This window comes from Bidens hawaiensis, unplaced genomic scaffold (genome assembly GCF_021521415.1).
Source record: "Bidens hawaiensis isolate Kalapana, Puna unplaced genomic scaffold, B.hawaiensis_p1.1 tig00027787_1, whole genome shotgun sequence".
NCBI lineage: Eukaryota > Viridiplantae > Streptophyta > Magnoliopsida > Asterales > Asteraceae > Bidens > Bidens hawaiensis.
The window spans coordinates 157,951-169,051 of NW_027494508.1; the positions used below are offsets into that span (position 1 = coordinate 157,951).

General features: G+C 37.4%; 1 long non-coding RNA gene across 1 annotated transcript; it reads left to right on the top strand.

The window, feature by feature from the left end:
- The first annotated feature begins 573 nt into the window (after window positions 1-573).
- LOC143575901 (uncharacterized) lies at window positions 574-1,019 on the top strand. Its single transcript, XR_013142854.1, has 2 exons — window positions 574-787; window positions 937-1,019. It is a non-coding gene; the product is annotated as an uncharacterized LOC143575901 (long non-coding RNA).
- Window positions 1,020-11,101: the final 10,082 nt, after the last annotated feature.

Genomic DNA, 11,101 nt, shown 5'->3' on the forward strand with positions numbered 1-11,101 from the left:
CACATGGAATTATTTAAATAATTAAGTTACAAATAAAAAAATACATAATATATATAGCAAAATGTATTACATCTATGTTTTTATCATTATATATAAATTGTTTTTATTTATATCACAAAATGATTTTTTCCTTACCACTTTTAAGCAAGTCACTATAAAAAAAAAAACAGTAAAATAATTAAAACACAAAAACCTAAATAAACTTTTTAAAATAAAATAATAAAATAACTAAAAACAAAAACCCAAATAAACTTTCGTGACCAATATTAATAATGCTCCCTCTTGTGCGCGTTATAACTTTAATACCATTTTATTATTGTTATTAGTAGACTTTTTGAGCCTAGACGTGGGCCTCATTATTTTTGGGAAATAGTCAACCCATAGAATTCAATTCCTACCCCGGATTTTAATAGTATAAAATTGTTTAAATTAATCACAAAATGTTGATAAAATAGAATACGACCAAATCATCTTCTGGAAACAAACTATGTTCCTCCCACCTATCTCCCCTTTGACTACCTCAATCTATTCTTTCAAAAAGCACACACATACATACATATCCACATTCAAAAAACAACTATCTCATCATATCTCTCTGTCATTGAAGATCAAGAAAGAAAGAAAACACCGGTCAACCATGTGTCCAATGAGGGTGTTCTTGGTGTTTTTCTCGGCTATATTGGCCGGTTACATCACCTGGAAGTCGATGAAAACCGCAGGGGAAACCGACGACACGGTATTAAGCGACGATTTATCGGCAAACCAACAAGAATCTAGCATCATCAAGGTAATATTTATAATATACATGATCCATTTCCTTTGTTTCGAAACTCGGTAAATATACAATATATATAGTATGCCAAATTTTAAGATCAAATATATATATTTGTCAAATGTTGGTAACATAAACGTTTGTTAATTTCTGTTGGATTGCAGATGGGCCAAAATGCTTTATGTGGATTTGTTGACATGGCAAGTGGAAAGTATCTGTGGAGGAACCTAAGACAAATGACTGCCGAAGGAAAGACAAAGAGTAATTAGAGTCATTGTTCTATTTTTTGCTTCTTTAAATTAATAAAATTATTGTTCTATATTTGTATTTTGTACCTCAAAGTCAATGTTCGAGATTATTAATTCGTCAAGTATTTAGATTTTTTTGTAAAATAGGTGGAGTAAATAACTAGATCGAGATTTAATTGTTTTTCAAGTTCCATTTCTTGTTAAAAGCTTGTCAATTATAGTTCATAAACTCTCTACCGTTGTTTGAAATAAAGCATGCATAACTGAACCATATAAAGAAGCCAACAAAGAACAATATGTCATGTTAGAGCATGAGCAATGAACTATTCTTCAATCAATGTGTGCCATCAGAGATGCTCTTACAACCATACGAATATCAATATTGCTATTGTTTGTCTTGCACTCTTGCCTTTATTTTATTGAAAAATGAATACATTTTATATATTTTATAAACTATGAAAAAGCTTTATAAAAGAATTTTATATGTATAAAATGTTACTTTAATAAAAAGATGACAAGATAAATTAAGGAGAAACCTCAATATAATCTCACATTGTTAAAACCATTGAAGGGAGGGGATGATCAGAGAATGGCGGGGACACCGAGAAAGTAAAAGGATGGTCGTTTTTATGTAAAAAAGATACAAAAATGGGTTATGACTTATGTGAGAGACGAAAGGAAGAGACATATCAATCATAGCAAAATCTCTATCTCAATTTCTATAATTTAACAGAATACCATTTCTTTTTTAAAATTTATATATAATTTTTGTTTAACTTAATACATCTTATTCACTATCTATATCTCACTTATAAGCACTTATTTTTATTTTTCTTCTTAAATATTAAAAAACATTTAGGGCGCGTTCGTTTCACAGAATTCGTGGGAATTCAAAGGAATTGGAATTAAAATCTCATGACATGGCGTGTTCGTTTCGTTGGAATTGGAATCTTAATTCCATTTTGGTGTGTTCGGTTGAATTGGAATTGGAATTGGAATTCAATTCCTTCAAATTCCTTTAACCAAAGGGATTCTAAATCCTTCCATCATGTGAAGTAATTCAAGTAAATTTGATGGAATCTTCAATTGGGCGACTAACATGGTTGCGTTCGGGTCGACATTTCGGGTGTGTTCACATTCAGGTCGAAGCTCTGAGTCTTAGCGCTTTCAGCTCAATGCTCCGGGCCGGGTCGCGTTTGGGTTAACGCCCCGGGTTAGCTCGCATTCGGTTCGGCGCCCCGCGTCAGTTTGTGTTCGGTTTGACGCCAGGGTCAGTTCGGTTCAACCCCACTCGGTCCGCCGACGCCCCGACCATTTCATGGACCAAAACGAAACAAAGAATAGAAACCAAAATGAACCGAAACTGAACTAACCAAAACGAACAAAAAAAACTAACCAAAATAAAAGTTAAATTGAACCGAGTAAACCGACTAAAATGAAACAAAAAAGGGAAACGGACAAAACGAAACAAAAAATTAAACCCGAACGGAAACGAAACAAAAAAAACGACATAAATGAACCAAAAAACCGAACCGGGCCGAAATCAAAAAAACTGAATAAAATAAGCAAAAAACGAACTTGAACCAAACATAAACAAAAAAAAATCATAAACTAACCAAAAAAAAACAAAACGGGCCAAAACCCAAGAAAATGAACAAAATAAGCAAAAAAAAAAAAGCGAACTTGAACCAAACAGAAACCGAAAAAACGAACCAAAAATATAAACTAGCCGAAACCCAAAAAACTGAACAAAATAAGCAAAAAAAACGAACTTGAACCAAACAAAAACCGAAAAAAACAACATAAATGAACCAAAAAACCGAAACGAGCCGAAACCTAAGAAACTGAACAAGATAAGCAAAAAAAACGAACTTGAACCAAACACAAAATGAAAAAACTGAACAAAATAAGCAAAAAAGGAGAACTTGAACCAAACAGAAATAGAAAAAAAACGACTTAAACGAATCAAAAAAACCGAAACGGGTCAAAACCTAAAAAACTGAACAAAAAAAAAGAAAAAAACGAACTCGAAGAAAACAGAAAATAAAAAACCAACCTAAACGAACCAAAAAAAATCGAAACCGAGCCAGAACAAAACCCAATAAACTAACCAACTGAAGCAAAAAAAACGAACCGAAATGAAACTGGAAAAAATAACGAAACAAAAAAAAACGAAAGTGGGCCGGGTCGGGTCGGGTGGAAGCGGTTCGGATCATCGGCTTGCCGGATTGTCCAATAACGTTGTGGGTTGTCGGTAGAGTGGGTCAAAGCGATTGTCTCCGACTCATTGGCCAACCAAACACGTTAAATGGAATTGGGATTCCAAATCCAGCAAATTCCATTCCTATGGGAATGTTTAAATTCCAATTCCAATGCAAATTCCAATTCCATTTCATTCCGTGAAGCGAACGCGCCCTAAGGTTATGTTTGGCTAGAGGTAATGGAATTGAGGATGAATAAAATGAAACAATGTAATGGATTATTACCATTCATTTGTCTTGTTTGGTTAACTTTTTGAAATGTAATGAATTATTATTTTATGTAGAGTGCTTTCCACATATAATGCATGAATGGAATTTAAATAATAAAAAAATACATATGTCTTAAAATAATTTTTTCTATCAAAATATTTTTTTTGCATGACGACAGTGGTGGTAGCTCAGGCGATGACAATAGTGGTGGCGATGGTGGTGGTGGTGGTGGTGGCATTGGCGGCCAGGCGGCAGGTGCGATGGTAGTGGTGGTGGTGACGGTAGTAGCATTGGCAGTCAAGTGGTGATGGTGATGGTAGGGCGACGAAGATGATGGTGACGGTTAGGTGGTGGTGGTCAGGTGGCGACATTGGTGGTGGTGGCCATGTGACGACAGAAGTGGTGGTCAATTGGCGACGATGACAATGGTTATGGTGCCTGCGGTGATAACGGTAGCGGCGGATAGGGGTGTTAATCGGGTCAGCCCGATTGGGTTTCGGGTTATTCGAATCCGGTTAGTTGGGTTTTTCAAAATAATATATAACCCGAACCCGACCATATTAAGGTTCGGGTTTGTTGGGTTTGAGTTAATCAGGTTTCGGTGTTCGGGTTAGTCGGGTCGGGTTAATTTGGCTATTCTATATTTTTAAGTTAGTTATTGTGTTGGTAAATGGTGGGTTGCAAAGAGGTATAAGTTGTATAACCAATAATAAATAATCTAAAGAACCAATTGTTTGTCCTAAGGGTTACTTTTCTTTTAATGTAATTAAAATTATAAGCAGGTGTCATGGTATTGAAATATTAACTAAATATCATCAGTTTAGCAACATTGTGATACAGTAGCGACATGATGCAAAACTGTAAAAAAAAAAAAATATATGCGTGTTTGTGGCATAATAGTTTATGTGAATGATGGGTAATGGAAGGATGAACAAAGATTGTGACTTTTAACAGCTTACTATCATGCTTCGTTTGAAAAAATAATCGTTGTATTTATTTGAAATTAAGCTGGTGCAAAAGCAAACCAATATACAATCCATTTGTTAGTTTTCAACAATTCAATCTAATTTAATTACTTGGTCATGTTATATTAATTTTAATTAAACCAAATTATATAAGTAACATAAATATCTCAAAAGAAAAACATAAAGTATCTAAAAACTAATATATATCGTCACCACTAATCGGGTTACTCGGGTTAACCAGAAACCCGAATTTTTCTCAAAAACGAACCCGAAAGCCGACCTTATTAACAACTAGGGTTATTCAGGTTAACCCAAATAACCCTATTAATACCTATTGACACTATTTAACTTTAACTCGACCCTAATTAGCTTATTCGGGTTCGGGTATTTGGGCACCCCTAGTGGTGGCGGTGATGACAGTGGTAGCGCTAGTTGTAAGGTGGTAGTGGTAATGATGGCAGTAGTGATGGCGGTGGTGGTGGCGACGGTGATGGTGGTTGCTACGGAGGTGGTGATGGTAAGGTTGTGGCAGCAGCGATGGCAGTTGCGTGGTGGTGGTGGTTAGAGGTGCACAAATCGGGTATTAGAAAAACTCGGGTTCTGGTATGGAACCGGGTTCGGGTATGATAGGGTATTGGAAAATCGGGTATTAGCAATAACCGGGTCGGGTTCGAATATGAGTATTGGCTTGAAAAACCATACCCTATGTACTTGTAAGTCCCGTAGACGGATCTTTCAATATGATATCAAGTATCTTGATGTTAGCGCAAAAATCTAACCCAAGATGATTCAAGACAATAAGCAAGAACACATAAAACACACGATGAAAAGCTTCAAAACACACGTTATTATTAACGTCGGGTGCTTAAGCGCTTTAGCTTACAATACTCGTTCACCAAATAAAGTGAACTGCCGATACTATCAAAAATGAACAACCTGTAAACCATATACAATATGTGCTATATATAGGATAGCCAACACCTAAGCCCAACAAGAAGCCCAAAGCCCACCGAGATCCATAAGGGATCTCGATTTACATACAAAACCCAATATCAAGACTAACTAAGTACAAACCATCAAGTATAGACCCAACAATCTCCCCCTTGGTTTGTAGCTTCGTTCTTTAATCGTGCTCCATGTAGTCAATGTTAGCATCCTTCAAACCACTTGCCCAAAATTTAGTTCTGATGATTGAAGCTGCCATACTTGTGTATTCTTTTGCAGCCGCATCAAAAACTGGGCCAGCCATTATTTGAAATGTGCTGAGGGTTTCGATATCTCTTTCCCCAAACTTAATCAAGTCTCTTGGATCAACAAATTTTGATCTGAACTGCCCCTTACCCTTCTGTAAACGTATAACAACGGTGGAAGTCTCACTATCAAACATCCAGAATCTCATGTTATCCAGGGTACCATCTGGAATGGCTTCAGGCACATGAATATGAGTAGCCTTGTTTATGGCAGACCACATGACATTTACCATGGTCTTTCCTATCCTAGGATCTTTAACCCTCTTAGCCTTTTTCAAAAATAACTCAGCGGTCTTCATGTTTGGAAACCCGTTATCGACTTGACGTCGTAGAAAGTTCCAGAAGTCGGTAGCTCGCTTTTCATGAGATGGGTTGTGGAACGGAGCGTTGATCAGGTCGCTGAGATCTACCTTCGTTCAAGATCCAAAGTCTTTCATCTTCTTGTAATACTCAGTAGTCCCAGACTTCCGTTTAACCCACCACATGTTATTTTTAGCATCAAAGCCCCATGACAAGACTCAAGAACGATCACCATATTTATCTGAGAATCCCTTGGAAGGTGACAATGAACCTGTCTGGATGATCGGACGATTCAACATTTTGATTAAAATTCTTCATTATGAGGAGTTTCTTTTGAATACGTTCCGATTGTTTAGCTGTTTTTGGTGGAATTGACATAGAGTGCTCCAGTGACTCAGCAGGGTCAGCGTGTGCAGATGTTTGTGCACTGGAGCTTCCACCTTGTTCAGTAGTAGTCGGGTTCTTAACTTGTTCTTCACTACCCTTGAATTCATCTCCAAATATTTGAACCAGCTTCTGTTGGAGATCTAGGTACATAGCAGTTAGGCCTCCCATGTTTGACTGAAGCTCTTTGATCTTGGAATCTTTATCTGAGTAACTAGCTTCAAGTTCTTGAATACACACATCTTTTATAACTGAATCTTGTTCGAGTTCAAAAACTCGACGTTGCAGAGCTTGTATGTCTACCGGTTCAGCTTCCAATACGACTCCCTTTCCTTTATTCTGCAGAAATTTATCTTGCATGGCAAGAATATGGGCAATCTTATCCGCAGCACTCAAGCTCAACTGACCCTGATCAATTGGGTCAGACGATCCCGATGGTTCAGTAACATGTGGATAATCAGACTCAAAGTCAAACTCTTGAGCTATCTCATCAAAGATCGATTCATGTGTTTGAAGCTCAGCAGTGGATGGACTCGGGTCAACATGAGTCTCAGGAACATTCGAGTCACGTTGTTGTGGTAGTTGGCTTGTTGTTGTTGGTGTTTCAGAGACCAGCACGCCAGGTCTCGGATCTTTCTTCCTTCGTTTACGTTGAATGAGATCGGCGGCTGGTTCTTCAAGGATATCATCATCATCTTTATTCACAGTGACTGCTTGAGAAGGCTTCAAGATAGTCGACTGTAGTAGTTATTTAAAAGTCTCAAAATCTTTTAGTTGCTCAGTGGTCGGAGCACTATCTATTTCACGGTGTTTAGACTCCACATGTTGTACATGAGTCTCTTCGTCTTCTTCATCAGAACTGATCTCAAGTGTGGCAGCACGCGTTTGAACTGGCGCCACATGCTCCTCAGCAACTTGAGCAATAGCCGACACAGTCTCTGTTTCAGCAAAGCGGCCAAGTTTCACTAGCTGATGAAGGCCCTTATAGACAACCTTTGACCATTTCCTTGACTATTTCATTAACCCAAAAGTGTTGGGTCCCATCGACTTCATATCCAATGTCTCAACATATCTAATGAGATTAGTGTAATGTGAATCAATGATCATCTGTAGAAACCGTGGGTACATAAGTTGCTCATCATCTCATCAAGAACGAGCTTGGAATAGTTGTAATTCCAATCCACGATCAGAGCAACCACAGCCAACATCTGCGTGTGGCTAATCTCTTCAGAACCTCCTTTTCGTCCCCACACACACGTAAAGAATGTGTGTATCAAAAATCTCCAGTACGGGTGGAATAGCTTCTTAATTGCAGGAGGGTAGGATCCCTCGTAGCCCATTCTTGTGAGGAACTTAGAAACTTCAAGAGTCGTGTATTCTGTTGGGTAATCAGGTTGATCACCAAATAAAATAACTTCGCGTATAGTGGCCTCTGTGATGACGACCGGCTTCTTTTGCACTTTGGAGTCTATACAAACAACTACACCTGGTCCTCATTGGTTGATCGAAGCATTGTTCCAGAAGTCCATGATCATTTTCTTGCAAAAGACAGGATTTTCTCGTAAAGCGTGAGAAATCCTACAAGTATTGAGGCCAATGATCATGGACTTGAACTCCTTGTCTGCTGGAGGAGGATCAAACAGATATCCAGAAATATTGTGAGTGTCAACGAACTTTAGTGGAGTCTGATCAGCCATTGCTACAGCAAACGAGTCAAGTTAGCAAAGGTATACACAGCTTGAATGATAATCATAAATTCAGGGGCACAATTATTAATTTCATAAACATTTAGGACCAATTTTGATAAAAACACATTTTAAGGACCATAAATGATCAATAATAACAATATTATAATGGATCTCGGTCTAGGAGACTGTTTTCTGTCCATGTAAAGAGATTTCGGTCAATGTATGGAGTTCTCGGTCAAAGGAGGCATGTTCTCTGTTCAGACCCAGCGAGAACAGGGGTTCTCGGTCAGAAGTAAGAGATTTCAGTCAACGAAAGTCAACCAAGAACTCTTGGTTTGACCAAGAGTTTTCGGTCAACAGATCAGGGAAGAAACTCTATGAATTCGTCCTCGGAAGACGTGTCTTCTTCTTTAACAATACCAAAAACGCCATGGAACCTGCAATAAACCCTTGAACTCCTAATACGCAACCCTAACATGTTCCCAACACTGTCACAATCAAAGATCTAATACAACCACATAATCAGTGTATGAATTGTCAACAAAATCCATCTATCCATAAGGACACATCTCAATTGGTCTCGTAAAGATCAATTAAATCGTTCTTGTGTTCATTACCTGTAAGTGAATCAAAGAACTCCAAGCAAAACAGAATGTCAATAGTATATCAAAGCAAGAGTTTTTGGCCAGTGGTTTAATCAGAGAGAGGATATTGAGGGTAATGCCAATAATTGAGGCACAAGAATCCTTTTATATTCCAAGCATTGTGGGACGAGAACTCTTAGGGACCAAGAAAAACCCAACTAGACGAGCCCATATTGCAAACTTTGGCCCAAAACTAAGTTTTAAGATGACCAGATGCAAACCCAAGGCCCAAAGAAGTTTACCCACATCAAGGAAAACCCAATTTGAACGCATGTTTCGAGGAGAGCATTTTCGAGATGAAAACAAAAATTTATGGAAAATACTACTAAGAACAAAAATAAACAACAACAACAACACGAAACACAAGTCTTCTAGATGTTTATCTAATTTGGAATCAAATATCATTTTTGATAAAAATGTCGCCTTTTATGAGAAGATCCGAACATGGAATCATATTGTTAAAGGTACTTTCACAAGGATTCATGTTCAGCGTTATTATGACATAAAGAAGCAGGTTGATGGAAGGTATAATGGACTTAGCATGATTTTCATTGCGTCAGTGATATGGATTAGGTTCAATTAGGCATAAATCTTAGATGGACATCACTTATGGACCTGTGATGCCTCCTATCTCCTCTCAAAGCGTATTTGACTTTCCCCAGATCACCCCAATTTGACTTCAACCCCCTAGTGCTTGATCAAAATTTTATAAAAGGCAATAAAACTTTTAAGCTTTAAGGTTGAACGTTGGACTTAAATGCCTTTCATTCAGGATGTTCAAAACAGATTTGAAGATCTCACCCTTGTAGTTCTAGTTGACCCTTTAAGCTTTAGCAAAAATAACAGCACGAATTATATACATACTCAACAATTTTTTTTAATAATAAAAAAAAAATAACAAACACTTGCAAGTCCCGAATCTGGATCACTACAGTAAGATAGCACGATATTTTTGGAGATCAAGACACTAACAGGCTCGTGTATGACTCGGTAATTGCTTTTCTGCCAATCATTCGGAGAGATGTATATGGAGACATGCACATTTTTTCAAATGACTCTCCACAATAAGTTTAGCGTATTTAGTTTATAGCACTTCTACTTTTACGCGTCATGTAAAGCTACCATACAAATCAATGACTGTTCTAGAAACTTTTAAGCTTAATAATTTCACCCGTTAGGCACACAAAAACAATTTATCTATTATTTTCCAAAGGTTGGATCAACTTTCATTTAAAAAATATTTTGAAACTTCAGAAAGCTGTTAACTGAATAATCATATCATTTCCCAAAAGACGGTTTAAAACTCAGTCACCCCGGTCACTCTTAGTTTTCAGGTAAATGTTATCCCGTATGTCCACAAGTGGTTAACAGGACCAAACACATATGAAAATACATGTCCTTCCATCTTAGAGTTACCGACATAATTTTAAGCAAAAGAATTCAAAACACAAAAAACATATCACAATCGCCCCGGATGCTTTCAGTCTTTAGGTAAATGGTTATCCTGTGAATCTACAAGTAGATGACCGGACCAAACATATACAGGGATATATCCCTCAAACTTGAGCAGCCGGCATGATTTTAAGCAAAAGTGACACACACATACACTCTTTTTGACCTTTTGAATTTTTTAAGAAATAAGAGAAATGCACACACACTATTTTTTTACTTTTTGATTTTCTCCCCCTAAATATATGCAAATTTAGGAAATATGTCCACATTTAAACCCAAAAATACTCAATCCTCGAAACGAAGCATTTTCAGAAAACTCACAAGCACATTAAATCTGGTTGTTCCGACAGGTTTTGTAAATAAGTCCGTCACATTATTATCAGTGTGAACTTGTTCAAGATGTATCAATTTTCGGTCGAAACAGTCGCGAATGAAATGTATTTTGATATCAATGTGCTTGGTTATTGAATGTTGAACCGGATTTTTAACAATTGCAATAGCAGCATCATTATCACAAAAACTAGGAGTGTCAAGAAATTCCAAACCGTAATCCAGCAATTGATTCTGCATCCAGATACCATGTGAGCAGCAAGCGGATGCAGCAACATATTCAGCCTCGACAGTTGATGTGGATACCGTTTGTTGCTTCTTGCATTGCCATGAGATGAGACGATCTCCCAAAAACTGGCAGCCAGCAGATGTAAATTTCATGTCAATGTCATCTCCACCGTAATTGCTATCAGCAAAAGCATAAAGATCAAAATCTGAGTTTTTGGGATACCATAGACCTAACTTCAGTTGTCCCTTCAGATATCTAAAAATATGTTTAACAACAATTAAATGAGAAAGTTTAAGGTTATTCTGGAAGCGGGCACACTGGCAGACAGCAAACATGATGTCAGGACGACTGGCTGTGAGGTACATCAG